Source organism: Andrena cerasifolii, chromosome 1 (assembly GCF_050908995.1).
Source record: "Andrena cerasifolii isolate SP2316 chromosome 1, iyAndCera1_principal, whole genome shotgun sequence".
Lineage (NCBI taxonomy): Eukaryota > Metazoa > Arthropoda > Insecta > Hymenoptera > Andrenidae > Andrena > Andrena cerasifolii.
Window position 1 is genome coordinate 8,997,802 of NC_135118.1, and position 14,816 is coordinate 9,012,617.

The 14,816-nt window shown below is 39.0% G+C and overlaps 2 non-coding genes across 2 annotated transcripts; both read right to left on the bottom strand.

The window, feature by feature from the left end:
• Positions 1 to 617: 617 nt before the first annotated feature.
• On the bottom strand, positions 618 to 691 carry Trnat-agu (transfer RNA threonine (anticodon AGU)). Its single transcript has one exon. It is a non-coding gene; the product is annotated as a tRNA-Thr (tRNA).
• Positions 692 to 3,785: 3,094 nt separating this feature from the next.
• Positions 3,786 to 3,859, bottom strand: Trnan-guu (transfer RNA asparagine (anticodon GUU)). Its single transcript has one exon. It is a non-coding gene; the product is annotated as a tRNA-Asn (tRNA).
• Positions 3,860 to 14,816: the final 10,957 nt, after the last annotated feature.

The following is a 14,816-nucleotide window of genomic DNA, read 5'->3' on the forward strand; positions in this document are numbered from 1 at the left end:
AATTTTGTTTCAATGATGTGAATTGTTAATGTTTTGTACTCATCTGTTGGGTACATGGTCGTCCGTCCGGGGGGGGGGGGGGCAAAAAGGGCAAATCATTATTAAGTCTGTACTAAAAAAGTGGTTTTTAAATTTCGAATTTAAATTTTTAATTATATTGGCTACTCGTGTTTTCGTTACTATATTTTTCTTTACTGTCATCCCCAAAGTTGACCACCTCTCCTGTATAAAAAGTCTACGGACGCGCTTGGTTGGGTAATCATTACCTTGGGTGACGGAAACAATGGCGCTGCACAAAGATCGCGTGTTATTCTACATGAAATGTTGATGGAATTTAATAATTATCTTATCATAACTGTGTTTCATAAAGTCCAGCATATATGGATAGTAGGAGAAATAAAAATATAAATGGCCAGTGTAGGATGTATTTAATTCAGTTTAAGTCGTTCACAAAATTAAGCATGGGAAAAGGTACACTGAAATGATACATAATATAAAATAATATTAAGAAGTCATATAATAATATTTATATCGAATCAATCAGATTCGTCAATATTGGTTTGCATTTATAGTAGAAAAAAAACAAAAAAACTCGATAATATTTGCTTTTCTCGAAAAGGCCCCGGAGGGATTCGAACCCTCGATCTCCTGTTTACTAGACAGGCGCTTTAACCAACTAAGCCACGGCGCCATTAAATAAAATTTTTTATTCGCTGTTGTTTTGTGGAATCTATAATTTTTACATTGACACTTTCTAGAATTATAAAGAAATTTCTATTGTTTATACTTTTTATGAAGCATTAGACAATATATATGTTGCTATTTACTTCAATTACGAATATTGTAATGTTTTCAAATCATTACTAAATATTTTTAAATATGTTTTCATACATGAAGGGAAAGGGGGGAAAAACGAGGAATGTCCATTTTTCGTGATTTTGCGATTTATATCATATTTTGTTGGTGGCAACTGGGACTACACAACTGTCGAATCACAAAGGGTTATAAAGTACAAATGCCCCCGTAAGATAATATCTAATCTGCACTGGAACAAACCACGGTATGTCCCCCATCTTTGCCTAAGCATAAGCTTTTGTTGTCAAGGTAAAACAAGAAATTATGATAAGGGAATGCCCACTCCCCAAAGAGATGCCTATTCTCCATTTAGCAAGTGAATATAATCATCTAATAATTCTAATAGAAAAAACGATTTTTATAAAAATGCACTAAAAACTAATAAGTAATTATTTTCTTGTACTACAATTTTATATTAAATTAAAACACGTATGTAAATTGTAAGATACTTTTGTGGTTGTATAGGCGATCTGAATTGTTTGCATCGCCATAATGCGTTGCCTTGACAACGATCGACTGATCGAGAGGAGAACGGTCGATTGTATGCGTCACATCGCCACGAGGCACGACGCGTTATTCGGTACCATTCGATAGCGTGGCTGGTGGCTGACGGAGGCAAATCCGCGAGTAGTGGTGGAGAATTATCGATGGTCGTGACTATCGATGGTGGTCGATAGTAATCGATAGTTTGATCCCTACGATCGATAATTATCGATTGTTTCCGTAACATAAATCCACTATCATGTATGTACCTTCATATTACAAGTGTATAATAATCGTCATCTTTATTGGAAAAAATTAGCAACAGTTGAATATATGTAATTGATGTTCAATGCTAAATAGAAAAGAATTCAAAATGAAGAATATAGGATGTGTTTAAAAAAAAGAGTAGTGTACGAAAATAGCAATTGCTTCTTATTTAAAAAAAAAACGATTAAGTCAACATTTTTTGCTTTTATTCTGGACCCCCTCTCGGAAATTATTTATTGAGTTTCACTAAAGATTTTTTCATACTTTGCGAAAGTAGCCGGAATACAGAGATATTTCTTACATAACTCTGACAACGGTTTACGTTCTTCATTTACTTAAAAACACTATAATAATTATTATTTTAAAACATGGCTATCGCTGTTAGAGTATCGAGCAACGTGGATAGCGTCATGACATGAACAGAGTGGAAGTGGGGGGAGAAGGTTATCGATCACCATCGATAGTCATATAAAAATATCGATAGCTTTCGATATTGAAAACTAACGATAATTCTCCACCACTATCTGCGAGATAGGCGAAAAGAATATCATTTGTTCCTTTTGTGATTGTGATTGTTATGATTTGTTGCGTTTCATCTCGCGGTTCATCAGACCAGGTAAGTATTATATTTTAAAAATTATTCATGTTTTCAGAAACCTAATCTTTCTAGGTTAATCGAACTAGTCTTTCTTTGTTTTAAAGATTCCATAACTATCTTACAATTTTGTTATGGCTACATATAAGTATATATGTCTGTCAGTATTTTAACTACTACAATTTACAACTAGTCACTACGAAATTCATCAAAAAGATACTGGTTTTAACCTCAAAGACATAAATATACACAATATGAAAAAAATACTTGGCCAGTTTTATTTTATGCTCTAATTATTATTTGTTTAAATGTGTAAAAGACCCTTACAATTAAAACCTATGTATAGAAAAACAAAAGTGCTTGTTGTAGCTGCTGTACGTAAAAAGAAGGCGGCAGGAACTGCCACAGAAATGCTGAAATCATTGTCGTCTTATCTAATTGGTTCAGATTTACAAAAGATAGAGATTGAATCATTGCAGCGAACTAAACAACGGCATGTGGCTGCAAAAGAAATCAAATCAAAGATAGTCTATGAATAAGTGTTGTTTCTGAAGCGCATTTTAATATCTCTAATAGCGATTCTAATCAGAGTCTATCATCGTTTCATAATTCTATCAATTTATATATACCCTGTAATCGTGATGATGTATTGTGTGGTCTCTTTATTCTTCTGATGTACATAAGAATTGTTTACTTATACTTAACTATGTATTCTGAAAGTAATACTTTTATTTGTATTCCTTTTGCTAATATGGAAAAGGTACCATTAAAGATCCATTGTATGTAAACAAATAAAATTTTCAGAAAACCGTACTTTGCAGTTACTTATTTTTAGAGATTGATAAGGCTTTTATTGAAGTGTAGTATAACCAACTGTCTTCCTACTGTTGGTTTATTGTAGAGGCTCAACTGTTGGGGCTATGGAAAGAAACCTTCAGTTGGGCCTATGGAAGGAAACCTTCAGTTGGGTCTATGGAAAGAAACCTTCAGTTAGGCCTATGGAAAGAAACCTTCAGTTGTGCCTGCGTTGGTTACAATCGTTGGCCCATTTAAAAATAGCGCGACACTTCAACAGGTGGCCAACGGATAACACGTCATTGGCCCAACAAACTCCCACAAATAAATGCTACTAGGGTATATCTTCTCTTTGGTCGTTCGGTGTAGGAGAAGGGGAACACTTATATTTGGTTGGTGACGCCGTGACGTCATACCAACGCTAAGCCAATCCAAACCAAGTGACGTCATATATACCAGTACGTACTCAGTACGACGTACTGGATTGCCTCGCAACCCTGCAGGCAGGCGGTATCGGGCAGTTCCTGTGCTCACTTGCCGATGACCTCACGCGAGTCTCTTGTTAAATCTCCGCAGTTGTTGTATTAAATAAATTGAGTGCTGTGTTAGACGGAGTTGTACTTTATCTTACCACGTGCCACCTCAACAGGTTGAAATTGAGTTTCTAGATTTGAAACAAACATACAAGAAAAAACAAACAAACAGAGCATCGAAGCTGAATAAAATCGTTTAATAATAATAACAATTTATTGATACTTTCGAGAGAATAGTAAGGTAAAGCAAAAGATATCGCCCCCGGGTGGGCTCGAACCACCAACCTCTCGGTTAACAGCCGAACGCGCTAACCCATTGCGCCACGGAGGCTTATTGCTACCATCCCACTTCAAAATGCAGTAGCAGTTTCAGCAATTTTTTGTCGCATCACATGTTCTCTTCTTACTTTATCTCTACTATGTAATCTACAGAAATTATTTAAAATCAAGAGATGGACATACTGCCAATTTCCAGAACATGTGGCTTATCTTCAGGAACGTATTTTGTTACTTGTAATAACGAAAGTATATTACATGGAATAAGTTCATAGTAAGAACCTATCTGTTTGCAGTACGCCAGGCACAATATATTGTTCATCTTCACAAGAGATTAAAAAATGGTGACAATCATTTCTAATCTGTTCTGTTAACTCCGGACTACGATTTACTTTTTATCATATGTATAATATTTTTTATCATTTGACGCTTTCAGCTTGCGTAGACACGTAGGTAAACGTGGTGTTTCATTGACAAAGAGACCATTATTACATAAGACTATCGTGTATTACTAAGTAATGTGACTATATGTATTGTTACATTATCCCCATGATCACTTTTATATAATCTTCTAATAAAAGACTTACTTGTAAGAATCGAAGCAGTGAAGGAAACGGGTTAACTTTAATAAAAATATATTTTGACGATGCGGCCTAGGTGTCTCGAGTCGAGGCTTGTGGAAGACTGCCTGTTCTCGTCAGGGAAAGTCCTTGCGTTGTCGCTGGTGAAATCTGCTTAAGGCCCTAGCCTAATTTATGACGGGCCTGGCGTCACGCTGTCCGGGCCCTGCATCGCCGTGCTGGCCTTAATGCAAACTTCCGCACGAGGCTCTGCTTCGTTCGTTGGGTAGCGTTGAATTTTCCAACAGCCTTGTCGAATACAGTAATTTTACACTCCTTAGAAGTTTATGACAATTAGGACCAACAATATGAGCGCAATATTATGTATTGTGCTACTGTAGGCCACACCAATTTTTCCTTGCATATTACTGTTCACATTAAAATCACATATGTATCTGTTCAAGACGGAAGCACGTTTTATTGTTTACACCGAACACAAGCAATAATTGACTTATGTTAGCGGATTCAAAGTTAAAATGACTTTAAATTTCTCATTTTGCCATCAGTTGCCCCAGCCATTGTTCGTATTGACATCCTCAATAAATTACCGAAAAATATGACTAGAACAGATGTCCGGATGTAAAAGTTCTCTGCCAATGTGATATCAGACCCTGAAAGAAGGGCGGCCGTTCGAAGAGAACGATAACGCGTGTGGCGCGCTAACAGGGAAATAGTCTGGCAGTTGTGTCGAAGCTATATACGGTTAATTAAATGGGGTTGGCTCATTAGTAACTGTCTATATGCAAGGCGATGGCCGAGACGCGATTGGAGGGTGGTCCCAAGGTGATTTATCCGTCACGATGGATCGCAGATGTTCGACTGGTACTTGGTATGGGTCACCACAATGCTGTAATTAGGGGCGCGTTTCGTTTATGTGCATGCATAATGAAATCGTCTGCCCTTCACTTTTCTTCTATGATGGATCGACGATAATAACTATTATTGCCACGCAACTCGCATGAAATCTTTCACCGAAGGATCTATAACTACGTCGCGTATTGTTTTCAACCGACCTGTTGAAATTTGGATCGATTTGCTAGAGAATATTATATACAAAAGTATTGTTGAATAGGTGGTTAAAATGATTAGTGATCGATGACTGAAATGTACAAAAAATATTGTGATTTTTTATACCATTTTCTGGACAGTCTGGGTATGTAGTATGCACGTAGGTACTATTTCATTGGCCAACCTGAGTTCTGATAAATTCAAGTTTGAAATAGCGTACGACATTTGTTGCGTGCGTTTGGAGAAATTCGTGATTTTTCTTTATCAACTCCATACAAAATTTTTGTCCCACAAAAATAAACCGGAACAAATGACATTGGAAATCAAAGTTTCCTAAACTGTGGTTTCTTTACTCGTTTACGTGCTATGTCACGTGGTTCAATTGATCCCAGCGTGAGGCCAGAATTCTAAGAACACGTACCCAAGAGAAGACACTTCGGTTTGGCCGTGCTGACGTTAACAGCCCGTTTAAATTGTGCGTTTAATTACAAGTAAGAGACAGTCGCGGCGAAATTTATCGGTCACCGTCGGTAACCCCTTCGTTCCTAATCTCCGAAGCAGATACTCGTACCTAAACACGGCTGCACAACTCCTTCGCTCGCAATAAGACGCTTCTCGTTCCTTTCCAGCACCTATTCCCCACCACCTATTCTGACTAGATTCAACAGAAACTAATGTCCCAAAACCTCGGTTAGCGTTGTTGAGAGCCTGAAGTAATCGTTCTGTACTTCGTCAACTTACCCCGCGAACTTTCTACTGAAAACTACCGGCGTAAATATTCGCTTCGACTCGTTTAAAACAGTTTTACGCAGTAAATTCTGATCCTGCAACTTGCTGCCACCATGTAGCAGGTCACTGCCAAATTGCAAGCTATTATTACCCCATGGAAATGGCAATGATTGGAAAATTTTAGCTGAGACATGGACATTACAAACTTTAACGTGTTTCATGTTGAATAAAAGGGCCTTGTAATACCATGTTCAGGAACTACACAGATCTTGCTCCTTATTGGATAGAAATTTACGCCCATAAATCTAAGCGGTTCCCGTTGAGAGCTCGAGCGTTCCTCCCCGAAAGTTTACAGCTCCACATTCTCCCCCGTTCCCTCGGATACACTACCTGCAGCCCTCTGTCTCGCTCTTTCTGTCGTTTTCGTCTCGAAAACAGGGTATGTACTTTGCAAGCCATGGCGAATGTCTATGATGAAGGTGAGAGCACGGGCCTGTAACGATGAAACGGGTGAACGTTGCTCATGAAATCATGACGAATTCATTCGAACTGCGAATTACCTTCCGGTCGACGGAGTTTCGCTAAATGTCCGGAAGAGAGGGTACATATGCAAAACGCTTGATCATCAATATTCCATCGCGGTAAACCCGGCTCAGAAATCTGGAAATTCTGTCTTGCCCCCTCCCCCACACCTTCCCCTCACTTTCCATGTTTGCCTACTTCGCCGGATAAATTAGAAACCGTCGATTAATCAACAATTCCGGTTCGTTAGCCACGCGTTGCCTCGCTTTTTCGTTATTTTGATGTGTGTTATATCCATGCTGTTCGTACCATTACAGATAGTGTTCCTGATTTCTCGATATTTTTTGTTTCTCGAGAAATCAGAAATGATCATATTTCTTGAGAATTCTCGAGAAATTGAAAAAAATATTGCAAAAATTATATTTTTGGAATATTGTTGATAATATTTATCAGAAACACAAGAAAAATTTAACTAAATGATTATTCCTGTCTAATTTATACAAAACTTGTGTAAATGAAAAAATACATATTAAATATAATTGGTAAATTTATTTATTTAATACAAAATTTGTACAAAGCGAAACATTACTTTTTGGTTTAAAAATTTATTTTTAAATAGCACAATGCGTCTAATGTAGCGTCAGCGAATCTATTTATTTTGTGGCAAAATTTGTTACTGTTATATTTTGACGTTTTATAAATATCTATCTTCAACTAAGGCATACTTAAAAAAGTTACCCCGAGGGTAGCCCACCACCTCACACGCACTCCTTACATTAATCTACATTTAGTGACCGCAGAGTAAGCATAACAGGTTGTGCTTGGGTATACTAATCCTTCGAACTCTAATTGCAATATAAGGTAAAATACTACTGGTATTCTTTCAAAACTCTTTTTTATACATGTCCCTATGTCATTACAATTTATTTTGCCATTCGGGAGGTACACCTGCATTGCTTTCAAATGACAAACTCTAAGTATCTCATGGCCACACACTCACGCATTGCAGCTGTACACACAGAACACTCTACCCAGGAGTGTCGAACTTCTCCACTCTGAGAGCCGCACGAGTCGGGCCCCGGTCAGCCGGTTCCCCCACTTATTTTTCTCCAGGCGTTGCACGAGACCCGGCAGTGAGAGAGTGCGGCACCCGGAGGAGAAACTCATCAGAGTGAAGTAGGTGTGGAGGGGGCCGTTCTCCTACGGCCCTACGGAGCAGGCGAAGCGGAGAAGGAGCCACTGCGGCTCGCGAGCCGCTAGTTCGACACCCCTGCTCTAACCGATCATCAAATCCGTCCCCATGCATGAGAGTTCACCGCCAGGTTGCGCTTCTGGAGGGCTCAGACTCCCAGCGGCCGACTAACATACGTAATATAAGATCACATGCAGCTGCAATACGCGCACCCATCACAAAGCCGATAATTTGCATGAACGAGTGCACCATGCCCTAATTCAAGACCCCCCCCCCAAAAAAAACCAAAGCAATCGGAGATAAACACCTGAATATTTTATAACTTTGGGGGTTGAGTTCACCCTCTAAATATGAAAACTGGCCGCTATTAGAAACACGTATATCTTATTTTTCGGTCCTCTAAAACGTATCCAAAATTTAAATCAATCGGAGGCGGACACCTGGGAACCTCTCCTTGTGAGTCGATTTGGATCCACAATGCGGACCATCTAATGAAAGTGACAAGTATGCCCGGGAACCAAGCCAATTTACACTATGAAGTTCCTAGAATCACTGTTCTTAAATCTACTGTGTGCGTATAAAAACCACTGATGTTTCATGAAGTCGGTATGTATTTCAGTTCGTGCGACACGAACTACCATAAGATGAAAAATCTATCCTCTACTGCAGAGTCAATAATCTTCCGCCAAATATTCCTGATGGATTCCTTTAGTCGACTGCATTTCGAGGTGGTTGTGTTTTCCGAGATTCCAATATTGTAAGGACAGGGATATGTTAAACCATTGTGCAACGTCTACCTACTGGTGGCCTGCGTGGATTTGCATTGTTTTGTTAAAATAACGTGTCCTTTATTCGAATCGTACAATTCATCATGAGTAATAAATAAGAAATTTACAGGGATAGGGTTTTCCGATTTAACCGATTACAAGGAAATTGATTTGAATAAACCTCCTTCTTTACGATAGTTTTGACCCACGAGTCCGTTGTTCCAAATTCGCCTAACGTTTGTTAGAAAGTCAACAGACAAACAAGTCTGATACGATACAAGGGCGCTATAAATCACACGAACCTTTCAACCTTTTTAACATTTTATAGTCGCAAAAATGGATTTGCCAAATCCAATTCGAATACTTGAAATATAACGTGTATTTTACTTTTTTCCCCGTGTTTCTACTTCGTTATTCTCAGACCTGAGTTAGACACAATGGGAAGTCTATTTTCAGGGATTAAAGTCCGCAAGTAGAACTTACTTACATATATTTGTCAGGCCAGCTATAGCTTCCAAGAGACTTCCCATTTTCGGCTAACTTCTGAACTCACTCAGTTGACCACTGAAGATTTAGATCGAGAATCTTTGAATCTTGGCAGTAGAGTTAGCTCCTCCTCCCGCATTTATCAATCAACGATTGTCAGACCCCGTGCATGTGGCAGGACGAACTGCGCACACCCGTTAGATAATACGTCTTAACACTCGTAGGTTATCGTGGCGTTGAAAGGGAGTAACTTATAGGGGCATTGGGAATTACCAGTTTATTATTAGGGAGATAGCATAGAGGGCCAAGATCAGGGGTTGCTGTTAATTCTCCTAACACTTGGCTCCCCGGAGAGAACACGCCGCCTTAAGACTTCCACCGTTCTCGACCCATTCCGCCGTAAGGTGCCGACATCTTGAATCGCTGCCGTGTTAATTAGTACGACTTTAAACGCACCCGCATGCGGTGGCAATCAGGGCTCGCTGAAACGATTTCCTCCAAAAGATGTAATCTGTGTTAATAACACCGTCCTGAGCAACTGGATCAACATTCGCGATTGAAAAACCGGCCCCTCCTCAAGCAACCATAGCCCTGAAAATTAAATGTCGTACCGTGTTTTAGATGCTTCGAAAGCATCTCAAAAAGTGATCGAGATGGCTTTCTTGATCTGATGTACAGGTCTCATAGTTCTGCTCCCTAGGTTGATAAATGAGATTCAAATATTTTGTTAATTAACTGATCCTATATCAGCTAGTTGTCTGAGGTGTCCCTAAATAAAGAAGCCCAGGAGGCCATGTTTCGCGAGAGGACCCGATTATCATTTCAACGAGACCATTTCAATACTTGTCACTGGGATAATTTCGATAATACCAACAGAAATGAGTCAGAGTTCTGTCATCTAATTGCAGAAAGCCTGGCAATTGTTCCTTTTTTTTTATAGAACTAATCAGTTAACCTATCCGTTTGGAAATACAAATCGATTACTCAATCTCGCAAAAAACGAGCACACTCTCTAGCAAAGATTTTCTTTCATTCTGGTTCAGGTGTGCAGGATTCTGGCCGACAGAAGATCGAATGTTCAGTGTGGCGATAAAAGGAAGAGAAGCCTGAAGGAGCCAATTGATAAATCGAAGAGGGCAGAGCAATCTGCCGTGTAGGAACGATGTATCCTGGCCAGCGGACGTGCACCATTTATACAATGTGCCAGAGAATTGTAGAACGAAAAGGATTCGGCGATGGTGAAAGGCAAGGGAAGACGAATCGACGACACTGACGTACGAAACCGCGTTGGACGTCTTCCATACGTCAAAGCCACGCCATCTCGTCTTTTCCTGCCCTCTGGAAGTATCCCCGCGTCAAGGTAGAATTAACACGTTCCTTTCTATCTGATTACACGACTATCTGAATGAACGCTTATGCAATACTTGTATGGCATAACATAGTGGCCAAACGAAAGTATAAAATTGACATCTTTATAGTAGACTAGCAAAATATACACGCGCTTCGCTTCGGGCCTAAGTAAGAGATATTAAGGACTCCACGAAAACACATTTCACGCCCCCCCTCTTTAGGGGTTGATTAAAGTAAAACCCTGAAATTGGGTTTTAGGCATTTATGTGGATAACCACGAAGTAAAAACCAAGTTGATATCTAATCGGGCCGAAGAGATATCGAGAAGTCCGTGAGAACACATTCCACCCCTTTACGGGTTGATTGGGGCAAAATCCTGAAATTAGTTTTTACCTTTATATGCAAAAACCGAGTTAATATCTAATCGGACCTAAGGTATATTGAGAAGTCCGTGAAAACAGTTTTCCCCCTTTTCACCCCCTTAAGGGTTGATTAGGGAAAAATATTGAAGTTGGTTTTTAGGCATTTGTGTGGGTAATCTTTGTGAGTAAGAACCAAGTTGATATCTAATCGGACCTAATTTTACCCCTTTTCACCACTTCGGGGACGGAATTTCCAAAAATGTACCTTCCAAATTTCACGTTCCTAGGTTAAACAGTTTGAGGTGGGCGTTGATGAGTCAGTCAGTCATTCAGGACTTCTTTTTTTTATATATATAGCTAGGTAGACTGCAGATGGCATGCTGGTACTATTTCAGAAAACTCCCTCACTCTATACGAGGGAGATGATTATTCTATTCGTAAAAAATCATACACCTGGTATGTAGGTTTAGCCACTGCCAGATTTCCCAATTTTATCGTTATATCTATGTGGAGCTAGCTGATGTATCCGCTTTCGCGGGGGTAATTTTATGTTACGAATCTTTTAGTTCGTACATAAAGATAGGTAGGTATTATAATATATCGGATTTTTTTCGGAATTTTGGATTGATGAAGCAATTCACAACTACAACCATTATTGTACAAGTAAAACAATCAACATATGTATCCACACAGTCGAGGATTATCTTCAATTCTTGTTTTTGGCCTTAGAAGCACCGCCGGATAATTAAGATAATTAAGAACATTTCAATGCGGGTTATTAAAGAAATCAATGGTGAGCATACCATAGCCTATGAGGGCTAATATCTTACGCGGTCGCGTAATGTGCATTCGTAATAAAGTAATTAGGTTGAAATTTGTTAGGTGTCGGCTATAACTGATTCTGTTGATTCCTATTGGTGATTCGGCGAAAGCACTCGTGCTTAATGAAATGTCGCAGATAAGCACAAGACAAATGCTGGGGTCTGGTTAATCCCGCGTTTTTATTTATACTTAATGACCGTGCGATGCATTCTTTATTTCAAACATGAAGGATCGATTCGTTTCGTCGGAATTTTTGCCCCCTGCTTTTTTTTGTTTATTGCCGCCATTTCGCTAGGAACAAAGCGACATGTCACGCGATCATTTCATCTGTTATTTCAATAACTTGAATCGGATCAACGAAGAGGCGGATAAGAACTAACTGTGTTTCTAGGAAAGTAGATCTTATATATTCCGTATTTGACAATATTGAGCAATTAAAATTCGTAGAAAAAGTTACTACGACCATCAGAGGTTATATTCGAAAGATTTCAATTATTATTTTCATAGTGAGTTATTCAGTTAGGACGAATAAAGTTGTTCCCCGTCGAGGAATAAAAAATAATCATAGATGAAGACATTAAAGAATACGACAAAGTGTGATTTCTTATTACAGAAATATCCTATATAGCCAACGAAATTTAATTAAAATAAAGCGGCCTCAAACCCTCGATCCATATAGGTTTTTATATCAAAACCATAGAGGCATATTTTTCCATAATACCCACGATTGCGTGATCGTATTGCAAATTAAAGTTTGATCCCTCACGTGACGCCGTGAACCCCCAAACCCCCAGACCTAAAACCGTTAAACGGAGCCACAACAGCCAAGACTTTTAATCCAATTCGAGTGTAAGGCAGATTATTAGTTCCCTTTTACCATGCAAAATGGAACTCGTCTTTCTCATGCGACATTTTCTCGCAGAAAAAGGTTGCCGTACGTTTCCATAGGGTCGGATATAAATTTGGTCGAGACGAAACACGAAGGGGAATATCGTCAGACAGACGTGCTGCAGCCAGATAGCGGAAGCGGTAGACGACGACTTCCGATGGACCGTATTGTGCACGAGTCGCATGTAAATTGTATGTATAAAAATCAGAACGAACTCCTTCTGACATGGCGTTTCCTGAATTCTGTTTCTTCTGATCGCGTTTCGCGCGATAACTAGGGCAGATTTTTTGCCGGTTTGCTCTTTCGATGATTTCAACATCCGTTAGGGGGAGAAGAATGATTTCCATAACATAAAACGTAGATTATTAAAATTGTTATACTCCTTCGTGTCTTGTTTTCCAAGAAGAAGGAAATTATATATAGTAGTTTTCCTTTAATTAATTCCTAAAGATCACCTCTTCTGATGGGCTCTAGGCCGGAACCTCCCCTTAAGATACTATGTTTCTTGGTCCATCATTTGAGTCCAGATTCAGCCTTAAATAATAAGTAGTCAAAAAGTTATAGCAGTTTTACGCGGTGACTGTCATTGTTACTTTTGTCCTGCAGGGGTAGGACGAAAGTAACATACGGTGGCGGCGAAAGTAACACTAATTATTTTCAGGAGAATTAAGTAAAACACTTCTTCCAACGCAAAATAGGATTTTTTATTATAAAAGAACGATTGAAAACAACATTTAAATACACATATTTTAAGTAACAATAAAAACAAATAAATTTTAAATAACGAAAGGTAGAAAGCATATCCAGCTTCGGACATTTCTTTGGTATTGTGTATTTAGTTAAATGATAGGTATTAAATTTCACCTAATCCGAATTAAAATTATGACATACGTGGTGAAGATCACCCATGCGGCAGTCTTCGTGGGTCCTACCCTTAAAATCTAGACATTTGGGATGATTCTCTCTCGAACAGCTTTCCCGGAAAGGGTCCAATCAAACCAGACATAGACGATCATTATCATCTGAAGAATTCCTATCCTGTATGCTATTTTGCTCGCCCAAGTAACATGTTACTTTCATCCCCATAGTGACGTGTTACTTTCGTCCCCAGCCATGTTTTTCAGAATATAACTGTTATAACATACAAACTACACAAGACTTGTTAAAATCGAATGCAGGAACTTATAAAGACATTATCTAAGAACGCTCTAGCAAATAATTGGTTTAATATCTATAGTTTAACTATGAATATTAAAAAAAAAAAAAAAAAATAGAAGAAACTTACAATCAAACTACAAATCAAAAAGTCTTGAACTTACGGAAATCCTTAATAATCAGTTCAATGCAAGAGATTCCCAGAATTTATGAAAACTTATGTTGAAATTCTTAAATAACTTTTGTCCGGTTCTTAATGTCCGGTATATGGGCCCTATACCCTAAATGTCTCGATTGCCATATAATATTTCAGGAACCTCCGAAAACTCGTGTTTACGCGATTCATAATCTCATTCTGTCAGCCTCGTGCTTGCAGAAGACAGTTCGCCCAAAGTCGTCCGCATACAATGGCGGATAACAGCGGCGTATGGACGCTAGGTGATTCTTTAAGCGTGAAATAAATAACTCGGAGGGGTTCCACGGAAAATGTGACAGAGTTTCTGACCCTCGACCGTAGGCATGTCACGTTAACCAGGGCGAAAAAAAAGCAAGGGGACACATTTTAACGTCAACAATTAAAAATATTGTGCATACGTTACCGCTGCGTTGTTGGTCCCTTGGCCCTCGAGGCTCGTCTTTACTCGCCTTTTACGACCGCGAGTTTATCTCCCCCAAACTGTTTCTCGAGATTTCGTAACAGTCGTTGCTGGAACTGCGCTAATGCAATTATAGTGAACAGTAGGTAATTCAGTTACCAGTACACGAGTCTGGCGCATTAAACAAAGTGTAGTTAAGATTTTCTACAAATTCGATTCAAGATTATCAACTAAAGTCTCAACACGTCCGCTACCATACATCATATACATACATGGATATGCATGGATTTGTGACGTCTAAATTTCTCCTGATTACCCACATCGCATGTATGCGTAATTTTGCATTTTACGTTGGTAAAGCACACGCAAAATGTTATGTAGGGTAGAGTGGGGCTACAAGTCCGGCGGGTAAAAAGTCCCGAATACAAAATCTCCTTTTGTAAACAATTGATTGAATATTGCAGCATAACTATTTTGATGACAAGGGTAAATGGGGAGGACCGCAGAGTCGCCA